We start from the raw sequence: 13,647 nt of genomic DNA on the forward strand, positions 1-13,647 counted from the left end.
TATCAGTTTCTATGATTAATGCAACACTTTAGTTGTCCTAGTCAAAAGATTAAATTAAAATATTTAAAAATTAAAATAAAAATTAGGTTAAAAATGAAGAGACTCAACCTTGAGATAGTATTTAAAATTGAAGACCCATGAAGCAAAGTGCCCAAGTAAACTTCCGTGAGATGGAGGTCCTTCTGTGCCCCCTAATTACAGTATTGCATTATCCCTTTCTTCATTTGCTTCTGTTAGGAGGCCCTCAGGGACTGGGCTAACAAGAAACACACGTTCTCACCTTGAGTCCTGTGATAGATCTCCAAGGTCACGGAGGAGTAATAAGGAGTCAGCCCCGAGCCCTGGAAGGTATTTCTCAGTGAGGCTCCTACCTGCGTCCTCTTTCACCACCATCACCTGTGCAGGTTCATGCCAGGTTCCTCCCCGGTCCGAGTATGGAGTCTCAGCTCTCATCACTCACGAGGGAGGAGAGAGCCGGGGGCCCAGCTCCAAGCATGAGCCAGCAGAGACACAGCAGAAACCAGTGAGTGGTGGGTAGGGGCGGTTGGTCCTGACTCTTCCCCCTACCTTGGACAAGAGGGACAAGGATACAGACATTGCGGGACACCACGTGCATCATTTCTGTAGAGATACACAAGGAGCTCATATTTGCTTTCCTGTTGGGGCTTTCAATCTCTCATGAGAAACCCTGCTCTCTGTACCAGCACTTCTTGCTTCCATTATCCTGACCCAATTGGAACAAAAAAGAATCTCTCCAAACTCTCCAAACTCTTCCCCAGACAAGCCAAGATCTCCATGGATCAGGTGATGTTCATGACTGGGTTGAGGGAAGAGCAACAATTTAATTGCTGGTGGTTTCCTTGAGAGCCTCTTTTATGGGTATGCGTGTAATTTTACATTGCTCTGCAGATTCCCCCATGAAATGTAAGCATTGTCATTATGTATTGAGTATTTGAGTTAAGTATTTCACAGATGAGAACAAAAAACACAGGGTTCCTTTTTATTCATTGAAAAAATGTTGACTAAAGGAATGCAAATATTTCTGTATTTTAGTGGTGCAATGTTATCTTATCACCACTTTAAACCTGTTTCCATTTATTAAAATTTATGGGAAGCCAGCTTTATTTTATTCATTTATAATTTTTGGATTTTTGGGTCATACCTGGTGATGCTCAGTGGTTACTCCTGGCTTTACACTCAGAAATTATGCCTGGTGGTGCTTGGGGGACACTACGGTATGCTGGGGATTGAACTTGGATAGGCCACGTGTTTGAGAATGCTCTATGTGTTATACTCTTGCTCGATCCCTGGGAAGTCAGTTTTATTTGTTATTTTTTTGTAGAGTTACCGAAAGATAAAGAGTTACAAAGCTGATCATGGTCAGGTTTCAGTATACAGTGTTCCAATACCCATGCCTCCACCAATTTGCATTTCCCACCACCAATGTCCCTAGTTTTCCCCCCGCCACACTCCCTCCCCCGCAACCCCAAGCCTATCTCTATGACAGGCACTTTCCTTCTCTCTCTTTTCCTCCCTCCTCTCCCCTCTCCTTCTCTCTCCCCTTTGGGGCATTATAGTTTGCAATGCAGGTACTGAGAGGTTCTCATATTTGTTCCTTTACCTGTTTTTAGCATGCAGTTCTTATCCAGAGTGATATCTGAGAAGTGAGCAGGACACCCACACTCAACCTTCCCTTTCTAGGAAGTCTCTAGGAACCTCCTTATATACAGTCTACAGAACTACTCTCTGGGGGGCTGGAGCAATAGCACAGTGGGTAGGGTGTTTTTCTTGCATCAGGCCGACCCGGGTTCAATACCCAGCACCCCATATGGTCCCCTGAGCACCACGTGGTAATTCCTGAGTGCAGAGTCAGGAGTAATCCATGTGCATCGCTGGGTGTGACGCAAAAAGTGGGGAAAAAAAAGGAACAACTTTCTGGCTTCCATGCTGCTTCCCCAGCACCTAAAGGAGGTTGGCATGCCTTTGTGAACTAAAACAATATATATATGTATATTTTTAAATCTGTAGCACTGTAGCACTGTCCTCCCGTTGTTCATCGATTTGCCCGAGCGGGCCCAGTAACGTCTCCATTGTGAGACTTTGTTATTACTGTATTTGGCATATCAAATACGTCACAGGTAGCTTGCCAGGCTTCGCTATGCAGGCGAGATACTCTTGGTAGCTTGCCGGGCTCTCTGAGAGAGGTAGAGAAATCAAACTCGGGTTGGCCAGATAGGCCGCATGCAAGGCAACTATTATTTAATTTTTTAAAGTTCCTTCTGCACACTTAGATAATAGATTCCACATACTACAGCTTTTGGTACTTTTGATTTTTTCCATTTTTCATGTCACTTATGCCAGAATAAATGACTTTTAAAAAATCTGTTCATGAGATAGACTGGGGAGGGCACTTGTTCTGCTTGCTGCCAACCCAGGTTTAATCTCTGGCATCTCATAGGGTCTATCTTTACAATACTGGGAATGATCCCTGAGTGCAGAGCTTAGAATAAGCCCAGAACACCACCAAGTGTGCCAACCCCCACCCCAGTGAATAAATAAGAATTAGTACTGTATTGACAAACCATTCACAGAATGAGAACTGAATGTGTTTGAGTAACTTTATAAAGTGATAATAATTCATATATTTAATTGGGAATTTTGTTTTCTTTCCAACAGATTCTGTATGTAATATTCCTTTGTTTTATTTATTTATTTATCCCCCCTTTATTGATTTACCATGATGTACAGTAACAACGCTTTCATGTTTGAACTTCAGTCATACAATCATCAAACACGTATCCCTTCACCAGTACACGTTTTCCATCACCAAAATCTCTAGTATCCCCCCACGCCCTGCCACTCCATTCCACACCACCCCCTGCCTCTGTGGCAGACAATTTGCACAATACTCTCTTCTTCTACTTTGGTTACCTTTGATATTTTGAGTCCAGTTCCACCACCACTCATCAGTCATGATCCTCCCGTTGTTCATTGATTTGCTTGAGCGGGCCCAGTAACGTCTCCATCATGAGACTTGTTGTTACTGTGTTTGGCATATCAAATACGTCATGGGTAGCTTGCCAGGCTCTGCTGTGAGGGCAAGATACTCTCGGTAGCTTGCCGGGCTCTCCGAGAGGGGTGGAGGAATCGAATTTGAGTCGGCCATGTTGGCTGCTTATAAGGCAAACGCCCTACCGCTGTGCTATCGCTCCAGCCCACCACCACTCATACCTGCTGAAAAGGCAATGCTAGACAATGTGTTTTGTATTGCTTGTTATGGATACAATATAATGTCACTCTAGGAATTCTAAAATTTTAATAATAGAGTCTGGAGAGTTTGCTGCAGCAAGTTGCTCGGGTCCAAGAATCCTTTGTGTGTCTCTGGATCATGGCCATGTGGGAGTTTAGTTAGATGGTGGCTGTATGTGGGCGTCATCTCAGAGTCCCATCGGAGTGGAGGGTGGGGAAGGAGAAGGGCTGACTTCTCCTCTGTCCCGTGAGGCTTGGGGTTTGTCACCACCACCACCCATACCTGAAGCTTTTTGCTGAGTCCTAGAAGATGGTGGCCGCCAGGATTCCTAGGGGTAAGGCGGACTTTTTATTTACTTTAAAGGAACGATTCGTGTTTTGTTCTGATTTTTTTAATCAGTGAAACCACTAAGTATTTTTTTGGTCTCATGTTGCTTTCCTTCAGTTTTTCAAAAATTATTGTGCTAAATTCAAAAATTATAGCAACAAGAGGGCATGCAAAAGTAACTGAAAAAAGACTTCAACATAGAATGATTGTCACAACTGTCACAACAAGAGTTATAGCTTCAAGTGGGTAGGACTCAAGAAGAGTTCCTCCATTTAGGAAATGCTCCAATCTAATATGTTCACACAGTGATGAGGACCTGTACGCCGGTTAATCACTCTCATTGATTTCCCCAAAGGTGTCTCTGCTCCATGGACCCACACAACGTAACAGGGGCTGTAGAATTCCTCCTCCTGGGACTCTCTGATGATCCCCAAGTCCAGCCTCTCCTCTTCTGCCTATTCCTGTCCATGTACCTGGTCACCATCACGGGGAACCTGCTTATCATCCTGGCTGTCAGCTCTGACCCCCACCTCCACACCCCCATGTACTTCTTCCTCTCTGCCCTGTCCACGGCTGACATTGGTTTTACCTCTACCACGGTGCCAAAGGTGATTTGGGACATTCACACTCAGAGCAGAACCCTCTCTCGTGCTGGCTGCCTGATACAGTTTTCACTTTTTTATCTTTTTGCTTATTTGGACAGTTCCATTCTAACTGTGATGGCATATGATCGCTTTGTAGCTATTTGTCACCCCCTGCACTACCCCATCATCATGAACCCCCGCCTCTGTTTTCTGCTCCTTCTGGCATCTGTTTTTGTCAGTGTTTTGGATTCCCAGATGCATTGCCTGATGATATCACTGCTAACCTTTTGTGCTCATGTGGAAATCCCTCATTTCTTCTGCGACCCCACTCAACTCCTGAGGGTTGCCTGTGAGGACACATCCACTGACAGGCTACTGATATATTTAATTAGTGTTTTCTTTGGTGGTGTTCCAGTCTCAGGGATCCTGTACTCTTATACAAGAATTGTGTCCTCAGTGTTAAGAGTTTCTTCCACAGAGGGGAGGTCCAAAGCCTTCTCCACCTGTGCCTCTCACTTGACCATTGTTTGCTTATTTTATGGGACAGCCATTGGGGTGTACCTCAGCTCAGCTGTCTCCCATTCTACCAGACATGATGCACTCAGTCGTGTACTCCATGGTGGTCCCCATGCTGAACCCCTTCATCTACAGCCTGAGAAACAAGGACCTCCAGAAAGCCTTCCAGAAATTTATCAGTAGGATGACTTAATCTTGATACTTCTGATTTTTTAAATAATAGGCTTAGAAATAATTCCAAAACCAGCATTTGAAATCAGCAACCAAGAGTCCCCGATCACACATAAATTTTTATCCATGTTTTCATATCTCCTCATCCACTTAAAGGTAAAGGTAAAGGCCCTCCCGTTGTTCATTGATTTGCTCGAGCGGGCCCAGTAACGTCTCCATTGGAGACTTTGTTGTTACTGTGTCTGGCATATCGAATACATCACGGGGAGCTTGCCAGGCTCTGCCGTGCAGGCGAGATACTCTCGGTAGCTTGCCGGGCTCTCCGAGAGGGGCGGAGGAATCGAACTCGGGTCGTCCATGTCGGCTGCGTGCAAGGCAAACGCCCTACCGCTGTGCTATCAAGCAGTTCACAATATCTGATTACATTTAATATTCAAACACCAACCCCACTACCATCTCCTTATCTAGTTAACTGAAAATTTTAAATAGCTTGTTTTAGCTCTGCTTTAATAAGAATATGGGGTATTCTGCAATAATATATGAGTCAAAAATCACCTCAAATTCTGTCAACCCTTACAATAATTGTATTTGTCATCAATGACCCAATATTTTGTTTTCTTTTTAAAAATTATTTATTCATTTATTCACTTTTATAAAGTTGTTCATGATGTGTCACATTCAGTATTCCAACACCAATCTCACCACCATTGCACCTTCTTCCCACCATTGTTTTCAATCTTCCAAACACCCCTCAAGCCTGCCCCTATAGCAGACCCTGAATAATTTATTTTATGTTGGTTATAATTCACTAAAAGTGCTCAAAAATTTCCTTTTAAAAAGAGTGTGGGGGCTGGAGTAATAGTACAGCGAGTAGGGTGTTTGCCTTGCACCAGCCAACCTAGGTTCAATTCCCAGCATCCCATATGGTTCCCTGAGCACTGCCAGGAGTAGTTCCTGAGTGCATGAACCAGGAGTAACTCCTGTGCATCACTGGGTATGACCCAAAAAAGAAAAAAAAAAGGTTGTGAAGATTGTTCTGTCTCACCATGGAGGTATGAAGCCCTTGGAGAAGAGATTACTAACATGTTGTTATAGGTGGAGCCTTGTGTGTTTATATTTTCTGAATTGAGTTTGATTGCTTTCTACTTTACATCCCATCAAATGTGATGTGCTATTCCTGGTTTTTCATTGGTGTAGAGTTGCACAGCTGTAAGAATGCAGCCATACACTGCAGGAATTAAAACATTTTGAATGGGGTGATACAGCTGGGATTACATTTTTAACTGGATGGTGACTTTTAGTGCCCAAGACGACAGAGTCTGGTGCAGGGTCTAGATGCCTCTTTGTAACTTGATCTCTTTGGAGATTTGTTTATGAGTCTCTGGATCACAGCCAATTAATGAGCTTGTTGGGTGCCAGAGGCAGTCATGGGCATGACTGCCAGGCTTCCAGAAGTACAGGAAGCTAGGAGGACATAGCCCATTCCCCACTCCGTGGGATCATGGAGATTCCAGTCACAAAACCTGCATACCTGAGTTTTTCAACAGATCAATTTCTAGATGAGGCTCATCCCAAGCAGTGGAGTCCAGCCAAGAGCATCGTGGTCATTGTGGAGTGTGGAGGTTTTCAGCTTCGGAGGCTCTGTTTGGGCAACCTGCCCATCTCTAGGGTGCAACGGATCACTCAGCTTGCTGTGGGATCTGGAGCATCTCTGCAACTTGTTGATCTCTTTTGGGATTTATTTATGAGTCTCTGGATCATGGCCGGTTAATGATGACCCAACATTTTGAAATTCAGAATCATCTTTATATAAATATACTTACATAAATATATGTTACTAAACGTTCCCATGACTAATTTCTATGTTCATAAAAATCTGACTGATCAAATCTACTGATAAAGTTTGTGTGAAAGAATGCAGAGTACTATTCTTCAGTCTTGGTTGCCTACCGGAAGCTTCAGGTTTTATTTAAGGGTGGTGCCACAGATTTGTGATGGGTACTGCAACTCTTGGCATTGTTAGGGAAAAATTCAGTGCTAAAGATTGAACTGAGGATTCCTACATAAAAAGCATAAGCTTTTGCATTATAAAGCAACATTGGTGCCTAGGAAGTAACTTCAACAGCTTGATACATGCTCTACATGCCTCTAGTGTCAGTTCAAGAGTCAGATCTTTTCTGTCCCATGAGTATATCTGGAGGGACCCCACTGTTCCCTGTCAAGCAAGAAGCCAAGCATAGCATGTGAGCACTGGTGGTTGAGAAACATAGACTCTCTTCTCCCTCAATATATATATATATATATATATATATATATATATATATATCACACAGTCTAGATGCAGCAAAAGCAAGTCAGTGCCAATATCTACTCATGTGCCACTTTATTAGAGAACATTTTTTGGGAGCTTCCCATGGGAATGACTAGTGTGGGGAAGGTTCTCTGGGATATTTGGAGTTCAAAGTGCAGACACAGGTGAAACCTACAGACATGGAGATTCGAATATTTTCTCTCACATCCTCCCTCTACTGTCATCACTGCCAATTGTGTGTACACTCCTGACTGTAACCTGGTTGGGGTTCTTTCTCCCACAGTATGAAATAATTGGTAACCTATTTCAGATGTGTAAAATTTTGCTTATGTATAATTTTATAGAAAAGTAATGGCCAAGAGACTATCATCTGATGATAGAAATGTTCCATATAAAATAGAATAACTGAACTAATTTGTGGAGTCTAAAAATTAGTATGAGACTAATGTCCAGCACCAATTAAAACAAGGGTCAGAAGGAAGCTTGCGACAATGTGTGTGTGTGTGTGTGTGTGTGTGCATGTGTGTGGGTAGGATTGTGGGGGGGGTAGAGGTTGGTTAGGAGAGAGAAGGGACTAGTTTGACAGTAATAGTTAGAAATGATTGGGAGTAGAATTGAGTGTTGAAAATAGGTAAAGTATATACATGATCTACTTTCAGTATCTGTATTGCAAGCAAACTATAATGCCCAAAAGGAAAGAGACAGAGAGAGACAGAGACAGAGAGAGAGAGAGAGAGAGAGAGAGAGAGAGAGAGAGAGAGAGAGAGCCATAGAAACAAGAGGCAGTGAGGGAAACTTGTGGTGGAAAATGTGTACTGGTTAATGGAGACAGGGATTAGAAAATTTTATAACTCAACAAACAAACCAAACAACAAAATAACCAAAACCAGAACCAACCAACCGAACAAAAAGTATACAAGCATTTACCTTGTTTGAATGCTATAGAAAAGGGAAAAAAAGAAGTTTGGGAAAATACTCTGATAGATTTTTAAAAAAATTAATTATTATTATTTTTCGAGCAGACCCAGTAACGTCTCCATTGTGAGACTTTGTTGGTACTGTGTTTGGCATATAGAATACATCACAGGTAGCTTGCCAGGCTTTTCCGTGCAGGCGAGATACTCTCGGTAGCTAGCTGGGCTCTCCGAGAGGGGCAGAGGAATCGAACTTGGGTCGGCCATGTTGGCTGCATGCAAGGCAAACGCCCTACCTGCTGTGCTATCACTCCAGCCCAATTATTAGGTAAAGGTAAAGGCCCTCCCGTTGATCGTCGATTTGCTGGAGCGGGCCCAGTAACGTCTCCATTGGAGACTTTGTTGTTACTGTGTCTGGCATATCGAATACTCTCGGTACCTTGCCGGGCTCTCCGAGAGGGGCGGAGGAATTGAACTCGGGTCAGCCATGTTGGCCGCGTGTAAGGCGAACGCCCTACCCGCTGTGCTATCACTCCAGCAGCCCAATTATTATTATTATTATTTTTCTTTTTGCTGTTAGGTCACACCCGGCAATGCGCAGGTGTTGCTCGTGGCTCTGCACCCAGGAATTATTCCTGGTGGTGCTTGTGGGACCCTAAGGGATGCTAGGTATTGAACCCGGGTCGGCCGTGTGCAAGGCACACGCCCTACCCACTGTGCGATTGCTCCAGCTCCTCTGATAGATTTTTAAAATTACATGCAACAAATAAGTAAATAAAGCAAACAATTTCTAATATAGCCCATTGTACATCCATACAAGGAAGCCATTTACAAGAGGAGTTATTTAAAGAAGGAAGAGCTCCACAATAGGAAATGAAAAGGTTTGTATTTACTGAGAAAAAGGATATAGGTCTAGATTTTAATGTTGGTGTGTATTTTTATCAGTTTGAATGATTAATAAAACACTTTAGATTTCTAGTCAAAATCCTAAATTAAAAATGAGAAGAGACTCAACTTTGAGATAGTATTTAAAATTGGAGACCCATGATGCAAAGTGCCCAAGTAAATTGAGATGCAGGTCCTTCTGTGCCTCCTAATTACAGAATTGCATCATCTCCTTCTTCATGTGCTTCTGTTAGGGGGCCCTAAGGGACTGGGCTAACAAGGAACACTGGCTCTCACCTTGAGTCCTGTGATTGATCCCTCAAGGTCATGAAAGAGCAATAAGGGGTCAGCAGTGCAGCCCTGGCGGGTATTTCTCAGTGAGGCTCCTGCTTATGTTCCTTTCATCACCATCACCTGTGCGGGCTCATGCCCGACTATACCGCCTTTGCCGTCTTGAGCACAGAGTCTGAGCTCTCATCACTCACGAGGGAGGAGAGAGCGGCGGCCCCAGCTCCAAGCATGAGCCAGCAGAGACCCAGCAGGGACCAGTGAGTGGTGAGGGGGATGCTGGGTGGGGGATGCTGGTCCTGACTCTTGTCTCTTCACTCAGACAAGTAGGACATGGAGACAGACATGGGGGTCATCATGTGCATTGATACCATGCAGAGACATGAGGAGCCCATGTTTTCTCTTCCTGTTGGGGGTTTCAGATCTCTTGTGAAGAATCCTGCTGCTCTCTCTAGCAGTACTTCTTGCTTCCATTAGCTTGGCCCAATTGCACCAAAGAAAGAGAATCTTTCACAACTCTTCCCCAGACAAGGAAAATGTTCAGGGATCAGCGGATGCTCATTACTGTGTTGAAGGGAGAGGAACAATAATATCATTGCTGGTGGCTTCCTGTGAGCCCCTTTGAATGATATGCACGTAATTTTACGTTGTCTCTGCAGACTCACCCACAACATGTAAGCGCTGTCATTGTACACTTGAGTGTTTCACAGTTAAGCTGAGTATATATAACACAGGGTTCCTATTAATTCTTTGAGGTAATGTTGGCTACATGAATTCAAATATTTCTGTATTTTGGTGATTACCTAACACCAAAGCTAAAATTAAATTAAGTTTAATTTTAATGAAAGCTGTTTCTGTATACTAACAAATTATGGGAAAATCATTTTGATTTGATTTTATATAAACTCCTGTGATGCTCAGAGGTTACTCCCAGCTCTACACCCAGGAATTACTTCTGGTGGTGCTCACAGGACTCTATGGGAAGCCTCGAATTGAACCTGAGTCAGTTGTGTGCTTGGCAAATGCTCTACCTGCTGTTCTATTGCTCTAACCTCTGGGAAGTCAATTTTAGACTTGAGCAGAACACTCAGCCTTGCCTTTCTCTCCCTAGGTATCTCCCTTGAGCTATAGGAAGGATATATCAAGTGGATAGGACTCAAGAAGAGTTACTCCACTTAGGAACTGCTTAACTTCAATATTCATGTACAGTAATGAGGTTCTGATGAGGACCTCTGGACGTACAGCCTACAGAGGTCCTGGCTTAGAGAAATAACACAAAATATTTATCTTTAAAAATATCTATCGGGGCTGGAGCAAGAGTACAGCAGGTAGGGCATTTGACTTACATGTGGCCAACCCGGGTTCGACTCCTAGCATCCCATTTGGTCCCCTGAGCACCGCCAGGAGTAATTCCTGTGTATCGCTGGGTGTGACCCAAAAGGCAAAAGAAACCAACCAAACCAACCACCACCAACAATAACAACAACAAGAACAACAACAACAACAAAAAAAAACAAAATTATGGTCTTTTAATTAATTTCCACGAGTTTCTGAGGCACACTTCAGCCATTTATATTCCACATATCACAGCCTTCGGTAATTTTTACTTTTTCAGAATAAATGAATGATGGAAGAAATGACTTTTAAGAAGTCTGTTTATAGGGTTAGCTATCGTAAGGAGGGCACTTGCCTTGCACTTGACAAGGGCACTTATCAACCTAGTTTCAATCTCTGGCTTCTCATATGGTCCCTCTGAGGAAAACTAAGAGATATCCATGAGTCCAGAACGAGGGATAAGCCCAGAGCACCACCAAATGTGGCCCACAAACAAAAAAAAATAAATAACATTAGTACTATTTTTATCAAATCATCTACATGAAGGAAATTCTTTGTGCTTGAGTATTATAAAAGACTACTAATTTATGTTCTTTAATTAAGACTTTGCTTTTGCTTTTTGGGTCACACCCGGCAAAGCACAGGGGTTACTCCTGGCTCTGTGCTCAGGGGACCATATGGGATGCTGGGAATCGAACCCGGGTTGGCCGCGTGAAAGGCAAACGCCCTACCCGTTGTGCTATCACTCCACAGCGGGTAGGGCGTCTGCCTTGCACGCAGCCAACATGGCCGACTCGAGTTCGATTCCTCCGCCCCTCTCGGAGAGCCCGCCAAGCTACCGAGAGTATTCGATATGCCAGACACAGTAACAACAAAGTCTCCAATGGAGACGTTACTGGGCCCGCTCGAGCAAATCGATGATCAATGGGAGGGACTTTACTTTACTTTTTAAATTAGGACTTTGTTTTTTCTTTACAACAAATTCTGGATGTCCTGTAGCACTGTAGCACTCTCCCCCGCGTTGTTCATCGACTTGCTCGGGTGGGCACCAGTAACGTCTCCACTGTGAGACTTGTTACTGTGTTTGGCATATCGAATATGCCATGGGGAGCTTTCCAGGTTCTGCCATGTGGGCAGGATACCCTCAGTAGCTTGCCGGGCTCTCCAAGAGGGATGAAGGAATCGACCCCGGGTCGGCCGTGTGCAAGGCAAATGCCCTACCCACTGTACTATTGCATATCCCTTTTATTTACTTTAAAGGAATGATTAGTATTTTGCTCTGATTTTTTATATTCCTCCGCCCCTCTCGGAGAGTCTGGCAAACTACTGAGAGTATCTCTTGCTCTCACCGCAAAGCCTGGCAAGCTACCCGTGACGTATTTGATTTGCCAAACACAGTAACACAAGTGTCACAACGAAGACGTTACTGGGACCGCTCGAGCAAATTGATGAACAACGAGAGGACAGTGACAGTAACCACTAGGTATTTTCTGGTGTCATGTTGCTTTCCTACAGGTTTCCAAAAATCAGTGCTTATAGCAGAAAAGAATGGAGGAAAAGTCATTGAGAAAGACTTCAAAATAGAATGACTGTCATGACAAGAGTCATAGCTTCAAGTGGATAGTAACTCAAGAAGAGTTACTTCATTTAGGAACTGCTTCAACCTAATATATACACACAGTGATGATGACGTGTATGTCTGTTAATTACTTTCATTGATTTATCCAAAGGTGTCTCTGCTCTGTGGACCCACACAATAGATCAAGGGTTGTAGAATTTCTCCTCCTGGGACTCTCAGATGATCCACAAGTCAAGCCTCTCCTCTTCTGCCTCTTCCTGACCATGTACCTGGTCACCATCATGGGGAACCTGCTTATCATCCTCGTCATCAGTTCTGAACCCCATCTGCACACCCCCATGTACTTCTTCCTCTCTGCCCTGTCCACGGCTGACATTGGTTTTACCTCTACCACAGTGCCAAAGGTGATTTGGGACATTCACACTCAGAGCAAAATCCTCTCTTATGCTGGATGCCTGGTGCAGTTTTCACTTTTATATATTTTTGCTTGTTTGGACAGTGCCGTTTTAGCTGTGATGGCGTATGACCGTTTTGTAGCTATTTGTCACCCCCTCCATTACCCTGTCATCATGAACCCCCGCCTCTGTAAACTGCTCCTTCTGGCGTCTGTTTTTATCAGCGTTTTGGATTCCCAGGTGCACTGTCTGATGATATCACTGCTAACTTTTTGTGCTCAAGTGGAAATCCCTCATTTCTTCTGTGAACCCCTTCAACTCCTGTGGCTTGCCTGTGGGGACACGTCCACTTACAGCCTACTGATGTATTTTTTTGGTGCTATTTTTGGCGGTGTTCCAATCTCAGGGATTCTTTACTCATATATGAGAATTGTGTCATCAGTTTCAAGAGTTTCATCCACAGGTGGGAAGTACAAAGCCTTCTCCACCTGTGGATCTCACTTGGCCGTTGTTTGCTTATATTATGGAACAGGTGTTGGGGTTTACCTCAGCTCAGCTGTTTCTCATTCTCCCAGAAATGATGCACTGATATCAATAGTGTACTCCATGGTGGTCCCTATGCTGAACCCCTTCATATACAGCCTGAGAAATAAGGACCTCCAGAAAGCCTTCCAGAAATTTCTCAGTAGGACAACTCAATCTTAATACTTGTGATGATTTAAATCATAGGATTAGAAATAATTGCAAACCAGCCATCTGAAATCACCAAACATGAATCTCTGATCACAAATAACCCCAGTATTTTAATCCATGTTTTTATATCTCCTAATCTACTTAACAGAAAAAAAATTTAAAATGACTTTCTTTTAGCTCTTCTTTTATAAGAATGTGGGATATTCTGCAGTGATATGCATGTCAAAAATCCCCCCTAAATTCTGTCAACCATTAGAATTGTTGTTTGTCACTTATGACCAACATTATATATATATATATACTTATATAAATATGTCGCTAATCATTCCCATGATTCATTTTTATGTTCATGAAAGACAGGCTCTGATAAAATCTATTGGTAAAGACGGTATGAGAGAA

At 43.4% G+C, this 13,647-nt stretch overlaps 2 pseudogenes; both read left to right on the top strand.

Moving 5' to 3' along the window:
• Window positions 1-3,945: 3,945 nt before the first annotated feature.
• On the top strand, window positions 3,946-4,870 carry LOC130021945 (olfactory receptor 7E24-like; annotated as a pseudogene).
• Window positions 4,871-12,267: 7,397 nt separating this feature from the next.
• LOC130021946 (olfactory receptor 7E24-like) lies at window positions 12,268-13,260 on the top strand (annotated as a pseudogene).
• The last annotated feature ends 387 nt before the right edge of the window (window positions 13,261-13,647 follow it).

The sequence above is a fragment of the Sorex fumeus genome, unplaced genomic scaffold (genome assembly GCF_029834395.1).
Source record: "Sorex fumeus unplaced genomic scaffold, SorFum_2.1 ptg000019l, whole genome shotgun sequence".
NCBI lineage: Eukaryota > Metazoa > Chordata > Mammalia > Eulipotyphla > Soricidae > Sorex > Sorex fumeus.